Here is a 14165-nt window from a genome sequence, read left to right as displayed (position 1 = left end):
GATAGACCAAGTTGGTCCTGCTGAGAGCCTTGTGACCCATGCACTCCTGGAAGCACAGCAACTCCCAAGACTGACTCAAGGAGAGAGAAAATCTGAATAGATTGATGAACAAGTGATTGCATCAGTAATCAAAAACCTCCCAGTCAATCATCTGAGGGTTAGATGGCTTCTAGTGAATTCTTTTTTTTTTTTTTTTTTTTGTCTTTTTGCTATTTCTTGGGCCGCTCCCGCGGCATATGGAGGTTCCCAGGCTAGGGGTCCAATCGGAGCTGTAGCCACTGGCCTACGCCAGAGCCACAGCAACGCTGGATCCGAGCCTCGTCTGCAATCTACACCACAGCTCATGGCAACGCCGGATCGTTAACCCACTGAGCAAGGGCAGGGACCGAACCCGCAACCTCATGGTTCCTAGTTGGATTCGTTAACCACTGCGCCACGACGGGAACTCCCTGCTTCTAGTGAATTCTGTCAAACATTTTAAAAATGTTTCACATCAATCCTCAGAACATCCAGAAAACAGAAGCAGAGGGAACACTTCCTAACTCATTCTATCAGGTCAGCATCACCCTGCTACCAAAACTGGATAAAGACATAAGAAAACTAGACAGGGAATTCTCTTGGGGTGCAGTGGGGTAAGGATTTGGCATTGTCACTATAGTGGCTCGGGTTGCTGCTGCGTCACAGATTCCATCACTGGCCTGTGAACTTCCTCATGCTGCAGGTGCAGCAAAAAAGAAAAACTGCAGGCAAATATCCTTTATGAATATAGATGTAAAGATTCTCAATAAAATACTAGTGAACAGAATCCAGTGTTATATTAAAAAGATTAGGAGTTCCCGTCGTGGCGCAGTGGTTAACGAATCCGACTAGGAACCATGAGGTTGTGGGTTCGATCCCTGCCCTTGCTCAGTGGGTTAACAATCCGTTGTTGCCGTGAGCTGTGGTGTAGGTTACAGATGTGGCTCAGATCCCGCGTTGCTGTGGCTCTGGCGTAGGCCAGTGGTTACAGCTCCAATTCGACCCCTAGCCTGGGAACCTCCATATGCCGCGGGAGCAGCCCAAGAAATAGCAAAAAGACAAAAAAAAAAAAAAAAAAAAAAAAAGATTATACATCATGATCAAGTGAGATTTAGCCCAGGAATGCAAGGATAGTTCAACATATGAAAATCAATCAATGCAATACACCACATTAGTAAAATGAAGCAGGAAAAACCACATGATCATCTCAATTGATGCAGACAAAGCATTTGACAAAGTCCAACCCCCTTTCATGATAAAAGCACTCAAAAACAAACTGGAAGGGAAAGGACATTTCCTCAACATGATAAAAGAGGTGTGTAGGAGTTCCCGTTGTGGCTCAGCCGTAATGAATCCAACCCATCCATCCGTGAGGATGCAGTTTCGATCCCTGGCTTCACTCGGTGGGTTAAGGACCCAGTGTTGCCTTGAGCTGCAGTGTAGGTCACAGATGGCTCAGGTCCTGAGTTGCTGTGGCTGTGGCATAGGCCGGCAGCCGCATCTCCAATTCAACCCCTAGCCTGGAACTTCTGTATTCCTAGGATGTGGCCCTAAAAGACAAAACAAACAATTGGGGAAGGGGGGAAATCTAATTTTTAGAGTTACCATATTATAATATTCAAATATTCAGTTTTCAACAACACAACAAAATCATACAAAGAAACAGGATTGTGGTACATTCAAAGGGGAAAAAAGTGGACACAAACCATTCCTGAGGAAGCCTGAACATTGGACTTAATAGACACAGGCTTTAAACTGACTGTCTTAAATTGCTCAAATAGCTAAAGGAAACCGTAAAGGAGCTCCCTGGTGACTCAACGGGCTAAGGATCCACCATTGTCACTGCAGCCACTTGGGTTGCTGCTGTGGCACAGGTTCAGTCCCTGGCTAGGAAACATGCATGCCATGGGCACAGCCAAAACAAAACCCTAGAACTGGTTCTAAGCCTGACTTTGGTGCTAGAGCTGGCAGCCAGCTGGACTTAGCACTGGCTCTAGATCTGTAACTGGCCCTGGGGTTGGAGCTGGAGCTACAGCTAGATGTGGCCTTGCAGCTGTTATGAGAGCTGGCCCAGGAACTGGCTGTACTTCTGAACTAGCTCTAGCTCTTTAACTGGCTCTAGTTCTGGCTTTGGTTTTAGAGCTGGGTCTGGAGCTGCTACTAGCTCTGAACTTGCCAATGGCACTTTCATTACCTGGAGCTTGTGCTAGAGGTAGTGCTGGTACTGGCTCTGGCTTTGGTGCTAGAAATGCTCTAGCTTTGAAGCTGACACTCAGTATGGCTTTTACTTGGGGGCAGGTTCTAGAACTGATGCTGGATCTGGCTCTTGTTCTGGAGCTGCCATTGGCTCTAGCTCAAGCTGGTGTTGAAGTGGGTGCCAGAGCTGTTTCTAGCTCTGGAGCTGACACTGTTACGGAGCAGGTGCATGCTCTATCTTTGGAGCTGACGCTGGAACTGACTAGCTCCAGAGATGGCTTTGTAGCTAGAGCTGGTTCTAGCTCTAGATTTGGCACCAAAGTTGAATGTAGCTCTGTAGCTGGCAACAGAGTCAGCTTTAGCTTTGGAGCAGTGCTGGAGCTTGTTCTAGCTCTAAGGTTGGCTCTGCCTATAGGTCTATACCTGGAGCTGCCGCCAGAGCCATCTCTAGCTCTGGATCTGATTTTACAGCCGGCACTGGAGCTGGCTCTGGATGAGTTGGACACAGCACTCAGGTCCAAGCTGGACGGATTGAGATGATGCACAAAGACCGCCAGCTGCTTCAGGCAGGGGAAGCCTGGAGGCTGACAGAAATCCTCTGAGTGCTGTCCAGCTAGGTGCCCAAGGTGGAGGAGATGGCACTGGGGTAGGAGGGCACTTAGCAGAGTCAAAGCCCTGCCCTTTCCATCCACACTGCCTCCTATGGCACTTTTGTAGGGGGCTGGGCTCCTCTACCTGGTCCTCCTCTTCCAAAGACCTGCCCTAGCCCATCCCCAACTCTGCTCTAGCCATCCTGGCAGTAGCAGGCCTGGTCACCAAGCAGGGATGGGGGTGCGGGTGGGGGTTACAAAGAGCCTCAATCCTAGGATGCGCTTGATAAATGTCTGACCAGCTCCCCTTCTTCAGGAAAGCTTGCCATGCTTCTCCGTCTGTCTTCCCCTAGAATGTAAACTCCGTGAGGGCAAGGAGGGCTTGTGTCTGCTCTGTTCACTACACAGAGCTGGCTGGCACAGAGTAGGTGCTCTATAAATATCTAATGGATGCGGGAGCACATGCTTCCACCCCAGTCTTCCCAGGGCCCTTGTGCACCTCAGCGTGTAGCTTGGGCACAGAGGTGCTGCCTCGCTCTGCAGCCTGCGTGTGGTCGTGTCTTCCCCATGACACCGTGTACCTGAGGGGTGGGGCACAGCCTTCCCTGGGCCCATGGCAGCCAAGCCTGAGGTTCAGGGCAGACTCATAAGAGGCAGTCCACCTCACCTCCTGCTCTGGGCCCCCCACCTCCGGGTGAAGGGGGCGGGGAGACAGACAGCTCTGGATCTGGGAAGGAGCTATGGTGAGTCTGTCTGATAGCTCCCCATGATTAGATTTAGACTATATAACTTAATCGTGGGGGAATAACAGACTCAAATTCTGTAAAGAGACTGGCTTGAATGTCAAGGTCATGGAAGGCCAGGAAAGACTGAGGATTGTTCCCGATTGAAGAAACCCTGGATCTTGGCAACCAAATTCAATGTGTGATCCTGGATTGGATCCACCACTTGTAAATGGCGTCATTGGAACAATCATTTGGACAAGGAATGTTGCCTACCATTCAATAAACAGCAAATGTTGCCCACTATCCAGCCATCAGCTACTGCAGCCGCCCCTAACGGTGCACGCGAGGGAATTTAGGATGGAGAAAAAACAGGATACGGGCTCTGGATCATCAAATGCATATCCAAGGCACAATTTCAGTGAGCCCAGGCTCTTGCATCTTCCCATATATAGAAAATCACTAAAATCATTAACTTGAGATGTCTGGTTTTTTGGTGTGTGTGTGTGTGAACAGCAGTAATCTTTTGATATTTGTCCACTTTGTTATTTATTTTTTATTTTGCTTTTTAGGGCCACACTCGCAGCATATGGAGGTTCCCAGGCTAAGGGTCTAATCCAAGCTGCATCTGCGACCTACACCACAGCTCAGGGCAACACTGAATCCTTAACCCACTGAGCGAGGTCAGGGCTCGAACCTGCAACCTCATGGTTACTAGTCAGATACATTTCCACTGTGCCACAATGGGAACTCCTCCTTTGTTATTTTTTTTAAGCAAAAACTCCTGTACATTCTCTTCAGAGCTACCTGGAGAGACTGTCTCCTGGGTTGTAGTGTTCAGTGTGGTCTCCAAATAAAACTGAACTCTCAACAATTAGATTATGAGGGTTTTTGTTTGTTTGTTAATTTCTTTTTTTTTTTTTTTTTTTTGTCTTTTCTGGGGCCGCTCCTGTGGCATATGGAGGTTCCCAGGCTAGGGGTCCAATCGGAGCTGTAGCCACCGGCCTACGCCAGAGCCACAGCAACGCTGGATCCAAGCCAGGTCTGCAACCTACACCACAGCTCACGGCAATGTGGGATCTTTAACCCACTGAGCAAGGGAAGGGATTGAACCCACAACCTCATGGTTCCTAGTCGGATTCGTTAACCACTGAGCCACAACGGGAACTCCTCTATGAGGGTTTTTTTAATTGGTTAACAGTTTTGGTGGCCAATGAAGGGACCCAGAGCAGCCTTCTTTCCTCCACCTGAACTCTTCCAAGAACTGGAGCTTTGGTACCAGCAGAGAGGCCTCTCGGCCCACCTGCCTCTTCGAAGACGCAGACAAATTTGGATGAGTCTCTCCGAGGCTGAATCTCCCGTTATTGGCTGCCAATCCTGGATTTATTAGGAGCTGTTAAACTACTCAGTGGGGGAGTAGGTTTTCCTTGAAACTTAGTTTCAAGAAGAGGTACCTGTGTTATCCTCAGGTGAAAGAGGACAGATTTTCTTTTCTTTCTTTTCTTTTTTTTGGAGGGGCCTCACCCACAGCATATGGAGATTCCCAGGCTAGGGATTGAATCGGAGCTGTAGCTGCAGCTCCTATGCCACAGCTGCGCCAGATCTGAGCCACGTCTGTGATCTACACCACAGCTCACGGCAACACCAGATCCCGACCCATTGAGCAAGACCAGGGTTCAAACCCACATTCTCATGAATACTAGTCAGATTCGTTTCTGCTGCACCTCAGCAGGAACTCCTGAGTACTTACTGTTTACTCTTTTTTAAAACTTATTTTTTGAATTGTTAATTGTGATTTTTAAATTTTACAATGGAGTTTCATGCATTGCTTTGTTTACTCTCTCTCTATACATAATTTCTTTGCATTTTTTTTCTAAACCATTTGAGAGCGACTTGAGGACATGATGTCCCATTACTTCTTTTTTTTTTTTTTAATAATTGCGGGGTTTTTTTGTTTTGTTTTGTTTTGTTTTAAGTTTTTTTTTGTTTGTTTGTTTGTTTTTGTTTTTTTTGTTTTTTTTTTTTGTCTTTTTGCTATTTCTTGGGCCACTTCCGCGGCATATGGAGGTTCCCAGGCTAGGGGTCCAATCAGAGCTGTAGCAACCGGCCTATGCCAGAGCCACAGCAGCGCGGGATCCGAGCCGTGTCTGCAACCTACACCACAGCTCACGGCAACGCCGGATCCTTAACCCACTGAGCAAGGGCTGGGACCGAACCCGCAACCTCATGGTTCCTAGTCGGATTCGTTAACCACTGCGCCACGACGGGAACTCCTGTTTTGTTTTTTTTTGTTTTGTTTTTTGGCCATGCCAGCAGCATGCAGAAATAAGTCCTAAAAGAGTAAGTCCTTCCCACTGCTACCTGACTATCAGATACCTAGCCTGCATGCCCTCTGGAGAACTTCTTTCTTCTAGCCATGGTGGCAATCAGCCAGAACTAAAGATTGGAAGAAAATCCATTTAACGTTTCCATGGTTTCTCTGCCTGATCAAACACTTAGCATTCCTTCCTCCACTTGCCGTTGCGGGATTAGAAGACAGAAGTGGAGAGGAAGGTGCTGATAGTAGTTAAACAGAGGGAAGGGGGCAGGGCACAACCTTAAAAAAATGACAGCCCTGGAGAACAGAACAAAAACCGATGAGTACTGATTAGGTCCAAGAGTACAGAAGATTCAGGTTCCAGTGGGCCCCGAGCCTCGTTACCCACTCATAGTACATTAGCTGAGTGACACCCCCACAGATGCCAGGACGGTTCTGAGGCCGACCATAAAAAGGTCAAAAAGTGGGCAGGGGCCCAATTCCTGGAAATCCCTGCTCCCTCCCCCAAATAGTTGGAATAATCCTCCCACTCATTTGCCTATGAAGTGACCCAGCTCATGAAAACTAACGTCCCCCAGCCCCGCCCCTGTATTTCTGGGCTGGGCTGTGCTCTGCTCTCACTTCTGAGATGCTCCACTGTTCATTCTGCCTGTGGTTTGTTTTTCCCAGGGCCACTCTTTAGCCCCTTTGAGATGGCCCACACTTTGGCTATCTCTCTCAATAAATCTACTCCTTGAAAACAAAGACAAAAACAAAACAAATCTTTCCTGTCATGGCTCAGTGGAAACAAATCTGACTAGTATCCATGAGGATGCAGGTTCGATCCCTGGACTCACTCAGTGGGTTAAGGATCCGGCATTGCTGTGAGCTGTGGCATAGGTTGCAGATGCAGCTCAGATCTGTCATCACTGCGGCTGTGGTGAAGGCTGGCAGCTATAGCTCCGATTAGAACCCTAGCCTGGGAACCTCCATATGCCATGGATGTGGCCCTGAAGTAGATTTAAAAAAAAAATTTTTTTTTTTTGAGAATGACTGTGTATTTTATGAAAAAAAATTTTTTTAAATAAATAAATAGATCTACTCCCTGCCTACCATTTTGCCTCTTATTGAATTCCTTCTGCATCGAGACACAAAAAAAACCCTGAACTTCAGTAAGTTCTGGAACCAGGTATGTGATTTTAACTAAAAAACAGTGGGTTTGAAATTGACAAAACATTGCAAATCAATTATAATAAATAAATTAAAAAAAAAAAAAAACAATGGGTTCGATCCCTAGCATGGGAACTTCCATATGCCATGGGTGTGGCCCTAAAAAGACAAACAGACAAACGAAAAACTGGGTTCAAGGGCCAGTCTGGGTTTTGGGCAGGTTCGAGTCCTGGCCCATGGGCTCAAGTCCCAATCTGAGTTGTGCAGTTTTAGTAGTAAGGGGTTAACAAGAACCAAGTAAAACGAATCCAAGCAGATAACCCCAAGTCAGGACTGGGGGAAGTATTCCAACAGGGAACCAGGTGGGGCAGGGACCACGAGCAGTGGGGAAGGGATGCACACAAGCCAAAGTCTTGAGAGGCAGTCGCGTCATTCCCATTTTACGGCCCTTTACACTTTACAAAGAACTTCTGGGAAAATGATGCCCTAGGCTGGTGAAAAAATGCTGTTTAAGGACACCTGGCGATGAATCAGATACAACAAAAACAAGTTTAATGCATGACTGAACTAGAAAACCAGGAAGAGAAATCCCAGGTGTGAGAGCGAGAACAGTGGCGGGATGTGAGGACAGCAAGTCACTAGCCTAGGAAGTTGCACATCAACTGCTCAGGCAGGGACCAGGCCCACCATAAGCGCTGTGAAATATATTTAAGAAATTCTGGTGTTCCATCGTGGTGCAGCAGAAACGAATCTGACTAGTATCCATGAGGACGCAGGTTCGATCCTTGCCTCGCTCCTTGGGTTAAGGATCCGGCGTTGCCGTGAGCGGCGATGTAGGTCACAGATGCAGCTCGGATCTGGTATTGTTGTGGCTGTGGTCTAGGCTGGTGGCTACAGCTCCGATTCAACCCCTAGCCTAGGAACCTCCATGTGCTGTGGGTGCGGCCCTAAAAAGACAAAATAAATACAAATAAATAAATAAATAAATAAAAGAAATCCAAGTAGGAGTTCCTGTTGTGGTTCAGAGGGTTAAGAACCCAACCAGAATCCATGAGGATGCAGGTTCCATCCCTGGCCTCACTCAGTGGGTTAAAGATCCAGCGTTGCCCTGAGCTGTGGTGTAGGTCGCAGACACGACCCGGACCTGGTGTTCCTGTGGCTGTGGTGTAGGCCGGCCGCTGTAGCTCTGATTCAACCCCTAGCCTGGGAACCTCCATGTGCTGCGGGTGTGGCCATGTGGTCCGACCAGGGTGGTCCCCAGATGAAGGAAGGCCATCTGCCTGGCCCCTGAGTCCGTTCCCCACCTTTCTCTCTGTCCACCCCTCCCTCCCTGGGCTTTTGCTCCTCCTGCGTGGAAACCGCAGGTGGGCTGACTCCTGAGCAGAGGGTCTGGTGAAAGACAAACCCGTGGAGGGAAGAAAGAGGCCTCTTGTTAGAGGACGTGCTTGTCCCCTGAACACTCTCCCGTATATATTGCCATTCAGCTCAGCACGTGTCTTAATATTTTCTCGTTCATAAATACATCCATCTGTCTAATTCTTGTATTATCATCTCTCCTGCAAAGTTCTGTTGGCTGAGCTTGGGTTCGGCTTTTCATCATTTGTCTCTGTTTCCTGGCAGGTGCAAACTGCTCGGGTCTGGCCTCACCAGCACTGCGTGGAGGAAATTGAATTTTTATTCTTCTTCCCTCTCACCTCTGAATTCACACAGTCATCACGCTCCACCCCCTTTAATCTGGCCTCCCGAGCACCAGGTGAGGCTGGGAGGTGACTGTCAGCCCAGTGGGCACAAGGGACAGCTTGCGCCACTCTCCAGGTCTGTGGAAAGCCAGCTCATCCTCCCCAAGCCCTTCCTGTGACGGACAGAGCTGTGGTGATAGACCAGAGGGGGCCCCCCGATCAGAGCAGGGGAGTCAGGGACGGAGGGAGGCCATCCATCGAGAAGAGCTGGTCCTGGGAGGGACTGGTCTGAGTGGGAAATGACTGGAGCAGACCATCCTGGGCCCACTAGGCTGTGACTAAACAAAGACTTCATTGCGTCTGAGTCGGGAGCAGCCAGACAGGAGGAGGGGACAAGGAGGCCCAAAGGAGGAAGAGGCAGCCAGGAAATACCAGGACACAGAAGTAGTTGGGGCCAGTGCTCTTGACCCTGTCTCAGCTCCACAGAGGAGCCTTCGGCTCAGTTGGCAGAGCCTTGGGGTAAGAGCCAGGACAAGGAGCAGGCCTGGCACTTGTTCTAACCCAAAGGAGTCACCTGCTGTTTTCCCTCCAGAAAATGAATTGGGTTCTGTTGTTGCTGTTGTTGTTGTTTCTTTTTTGGCCATGCAGAAGTTCCCAGGCCAGGGATGGAACCAACACCACAGCAGTGACCTGAGCCACAGCAGTGACAGTCCCAGATCCTTAACTCACTGAGCCACCAGGGAACTCCTTTTTAAAAAGTATCGTTGATTTACAATGTTGTGTTAATTTCTGCTGTACAGCAAAGTAACTCAGTTATAGATATATGTATATATATAATATATATGTATATATATATATATATTTTTTTTTCCTTTCCTTTTTGGCTGCATCCGCAGCATATGGATGTTATAAGCCACAACTGCAACCTACACCACAGCTGTGGCAACATGGGACCCTTTAACCCACTGCACCAGGCCAGGGATCAAACTGTACTGGCTCAGTGACCCAAGCCGCTGCAGCTGGATCCTTAACCCACCACATCACAGTGGGAACTCCTCGTTTTCATTTTTTTTTTATTTTTTATTAAAGTATAGTCAATTTACAATGTTGTCCCAATTTCTGCTGTACAGCAAAGTGACCCAGTCATATATTTACAATCTTGTACCAATTTCTGCTGTACAGCAAAGTGAACCCAGTCATATAATATAAGAAAAAAGAATTCTTTTTTCTTCTATTATCTTCCATCATGGCCTATCCCAGGAGATGGGCTATATTTCCCTGTGCTATATGATAGGACCTTGTTTTTTATCCATCCTATATATAATAGTTTGCCTCTGCTATTTTTTTTCATAAATGATTTACACAACAATGTTAGATTTACAGAAAAACAGTGAGGACAGTACAGAGAGTTCTCGTAAAGCCCTCGCTCAGTGTCCCCTGTGATGAACATCATATGCTAGTGTGGTTGGTATCCTTGCCACAGCTGATGAACTGGGGTATCACACAGCACACAGCACAGTACTGAGGGGAGCCAGTACTGCAGCTCCAATGGGGCCCCAGGACAGACCCTGAGGCTTCCAGGGAGCTGGGGGTGCAGAAGGCAGGAGGCTGGATGGACCAGGTCCCAGAGATCCCCCAGATCTCTGGCCCCTTTCTTGCAGGCCACAGGGCTGGGCCTCTGGAGCACCCCCGCCCCACTCACCACTTTCCAGCCAGCCAGCTCCCCATCTCTCCCTGCCAGGCCTGCTCCATCTCCAGGAAGCCTCATAAATCAGTCTCTCCTGCCCTTTGTCACCCTCGGGCTCTTCTTGGTTCATGCAGCCTTCACTCAGCAGCCTGGTGGGCCTGCAGAGCCTGGAATAAAACTTCCCTTCCGGGCGCCACAGGATCCTCTGATAGGTGCAGTCAGCACCCAGCAGGGTTTCTCTTAGTTCCTTTTTAAATTTGTTATTTATTTTATTTTTTAATATAATTTTTATTTTATAGTGGAGTATCGTCCATTTACAATGGCGTATCAGTTTCAGGTATACAGCAAGGTGAGTCAGTTATACACATACACATATCCATTCGTTTTCAGATTCTTTTCCCATATAGAGTATTTCAGAATACTGAGCAGAGTATACAGTAGGTCCTTGTTGATGACCTATTTTATATGTAGCAGCGTGTGTATGTTAATCCCGAACCCCTAATTGAGTCCTCCCCTCAGTTCTTAGTCCTTAGGGCTCTGGCTGTTGAAGCCATTCCTTTCCTGTCCTGTTTTCTCACAGCCTCTCTCCTCCCTGATTACCTGGAAGCCTATTCGCATGTCCCTCTGCAGAGATCTGCACGCCTCTTCCCAGGGTAAGTCCTCTGGGGTGATCATCCAGGAGGACTTCAGGCAGCTCCCAAGCCTCTGAATGTCCCACTTGTCCCCGAGATCTAACTGAGGGTGGGACAGCTGCCAAGGACGCCCCCACCCCCCCAGCTCAAGGTGGCTGCCTCGGTGCAGCCACCCTTGTCTCGTACTCATGTGAAACTTTTGCCATTGTCCTTGCTTCTTCCTCGCAACAGTGTGAGACTGGAGAAGCCAACGTTATTGTTTCAGTTTAGAACACAGCTCCCGTTATGGCTCAGCGGGTTAAGAACATGACCGAGTATCCATGAGGATGCAGATTGGATCCACGGTCTCACTCAATGGGTCAAGGATCCGGCATTGCCTCAAACTGCAATGTAGGTCGAAGATATGGCTTGGATTTGGTGTTGCCAGGGCTGTGGCATAGGCTGGCAGCTACAGCTCTGATTGGACCCGTAGCCTGGGAACTTCCACATGCCACAGGTGCAACCATAAAAAGAAAAGAAAAAACACAGGAGAGGGCCAGAGGCTAAACACTTTGACCAAGTCCACAGATATGCCTTCATGGTCCCTCATCTAGAGCTTCTTGAGGCCTTGGGACACTTGCAATTTCATATCTTACTTCCCTCCAGATAAGACTACCATGCCCACCACTGTATCCCCCCTGCTTTGCCCCACTATCTGGTACACAGCAGATACTCAACCGATTGCTGTTTGTTTTTGCTTCTTAGGGCCGCACCTTCAGCATATGGATGTTCCCAGGCTAAGGGTCCAATCAAAGCTGCAGCTGCCGGCCTACACCACAGCCACAGCAATGCTGGATCCAAGCCACATCTTCGACCAATGCCACAACTCACAGCAACACCAGATCCTTCTTAACCCACCGAGCGAGACCAGGAATCAAAACTGCCTCCTCATGGATCCTAGTCGGGCTCATTACCACTGAACCACAATGGGGACTCCCAGCTCAATCAATGTTTTAAAATTATTAAATAAATGAATGAGTTAGAGGAAGAACATTCATTCATTCATGTATTCTATTTCAACAGTGAGTTGAATGACCATTTGATGGGTCCTGGGGATAAAGGATGAATAAGACACAATCCCCACCCTGGAGAAATAGTTTCATGGGGAAAATAATTTGTAAACAAAAAATTACAACACAAAGCATAGAACGCCACAATGGAAGACTGTCCCAAGTGCTGTGCGAGAACAGCGGTTCTTGACTCTGCCTGGAGGGGAGCGGAAGAGAGGTGAAGGAAGAGAGGCATTTCCTGGAGTGTGGGGGACGGGCAGAGCGAGGGCAAGGCATTCCTAGACCACGGGGGTGACAGTGAGTCTGGCTCAGGGAGGCCTAGGGGGAGCCCTGAGTGGGCCCCTCCCTTTGACCACATGGAAGTCAGAGCTTTGCCACATGTGCCCCCCTCTGGCTCCAGGTCCGGGAGGGTTCTATCTGGGCCCAATCCAGGGCATGGGGACTGCCAGCCCCTTGTCATTCTCGTTTGATGACAGGCTGCTAGGAAAACCTCTTCTGAGAGGGAGTTCTACATCTGAGCCAATTTGAGACAATCTAATGAGATTTCTTGAGCCAAAAGCTCAACTATAACCTATCTAGTCCGCTCCCTCCACCCTCTCATCCTGTAATTCCAGCCAGCACATCATCCAGTCAGCGGGGCGCAGCTGTCTGCCGGCAGCCTCGGGCAGGCTCGCTCGCACCCTTTCTCTTGTTTACCCTCCTCGTTCCCAGAGATCCAGCACAGGGTAATCTGACTTTTACTTCCAGATGTCTCTGCCTTTTTCATCTGCTGTCATTGTTTGAGGTGTAGGTGAGATATTCAAGGGCACACGTGTACACAAAAGGGAGTCAGGACTCTGGAGGCATGTGGGCTGCAGCCTTTAGCTGAGATGTGAAGGCACTAGGGTTATTTATAAATAAGGACCAGGAGTTCCTGTCGTGGCTTAGTGGTCAACGAATCCAACTAGGAACCACGAGGTTGCGGGCTCGATCCCTGGCCTTGCTCAGTGGATTAAGGATCCTGAGTTGCCTTGAGCTGTGGTGTGGGTCGCAGACGCGGCTCCGATCCCGCGTTGCTGTGGCTCTGGCGTAGGCCGGTGGCTACAGCTCCGATTGGACCCCTAGCCTGGGAACCTCCATGTGCCGAGGGAGCGGCCCTAGAAAAGGCAAAAAGGCAAAAATTAAAATTAAAAATAAAATAATAAAAAATATAAGGACTAGAGGGAAAGGCAAATGTAACGTTTATGTGGGGGGCAGGAGAGCATCATGGATGACGTAGGAGCTCACATCATAACTGGGATGTTTCAGTTAGGCTTGCCGTGGAGGAAGGTCCCAGATCACAGGGACAGATATCATGGAGAGGTGATGTCGGCTCCGGGGAGAAAGGCAGCCCACTGTGCCTCTACAGTTAGAGTAATTCTTTGTGTGTTTCTGTGTGTGTGTGTGTGTGTGTGTGTGTGTGTGTGTGTGTGTGTGTGTGTGTGTGTGTCTGTCTGTCTGTCTTTTTAGGGCTGCACCCAAGGCATATGGAGGTACCCAGGCTAGGGGTCCAATCGGAGCTGTAGCCGCCAGCCTACGCCACAGTCACAGCAACTCAGGATCCAAGCCGTGTTTGCAACCTACACCACAGCTCAGGGCAACTCTGGATCCTTAACCCTGAGCAAGCCCAGGGATCAAACCTGCATCCTCATGGATGCTAGTCAGATTCATTAATCAGGTTCATTAACCACTGAGCCATGACAGGAATGCCTTTTTTTTTTTTTTTTGCTGCAACTGCAGCATATGGAAATTCCTGGGGCCAGGTATTGAATCTGTGACAATGCTGGGTCCTTAACCTGTTGAGCCACCAGGGGACTCCTAATTTTAAAAGAGGAATCTAGTAATTTTGATCCAAACATGACTTCATGGATTTACTTTTTATGCTACCCACACACACAAACACACGCCATGCTCACCCACAGAGGACCCTAGATCCCTTCCCTGCTGTTTTTACATCAATTTTATTCTTACTTGTATCTTTACAGAAAATGGCACAGAAATCACAGGTTTCAGATACCTAGAAGTTATTACAGTTCCATATTTCAAACACCTCAATATCAAGTTTCTTTCTTCTCACTCTATGTACAGTATTTACACACCGGGGGCTA

The sequence above is a fragment of the Sus scrofa genome, chromosome 7 (genome assembly GCF_000003025.6).
Source record: "Sus scrofa isolate TJ Tabasco breed Duroc chromosome 7, Sscrofa11.1, whole genome shotgun sequence".
In the NCBI taxonomy this organism is placed as follows: domain Eukaryota; kingdom Metazoa; phylum Chordata; class Mammalia; order Artiodactyla; family Suidae; genus Sus; species Sus scrofa.
This window is presented reverse-complemented; position numbering follows the sequence as displayed.